The following is a 488-nucleotide window of genomic DNA, read 5'->3' as shown; positions in this document are numbered from 1 at the left end:
ATTGCGTATGCTAGTAAGATGCTGGTAGGCTCCCAGCGGAATTGGATTTACAAGACGAGTGGAACAACGGAGATCGAATGTTGGGGAATCGTGTTGGCTACGCGTAAGTTTAGGTGCTACCTAGACCACGCCGAGTTCGACCTGTTTACGGACCATCAGTCGCTCACGTGGATTTTTGGTGAGAATACGAGGACGACGAACGCCAAGTTGGCACGGTGGGCTATGGAGTTGTCGGTAGGCTCCCAGCGGAATTGGATTTACAAGACGAGTGGAACCACGGAGATCGAATGTTGGGGAATCGTGAGGGCTACGCGTAAGTTTAGGTGCTACCTAGACCACGCCGAGTTCGACCTGTTTACGGAGCATCAGGCGCTCACGTGGATTTTTGGTGAGAATACGAGGACAACGAACGCCAAGTTGGCACGGTGGGCTATGGAGTTGTCGCAACTACGATTCAAGGTGCACCACAGGCCAGGAACGTCGATGGG

The sequence above is a fragment of the Phytophthora parasitica genome (assembly GCF_000247585.1).
Source record: "Phytophthora parasitica INRA-310 unplaced genomic scaffold supercont2.175, whole genome shotgun sequence".
Classification (NCBI taxonomy): Eukaryota; Oomycota; class Peronosporomycetes; order Peronosporales; family Peronosporaceae; genus Phytophthora; species Phytophthora nicotianae.
Note: the sequence above shows the minus strand (reverse complement) of the source record.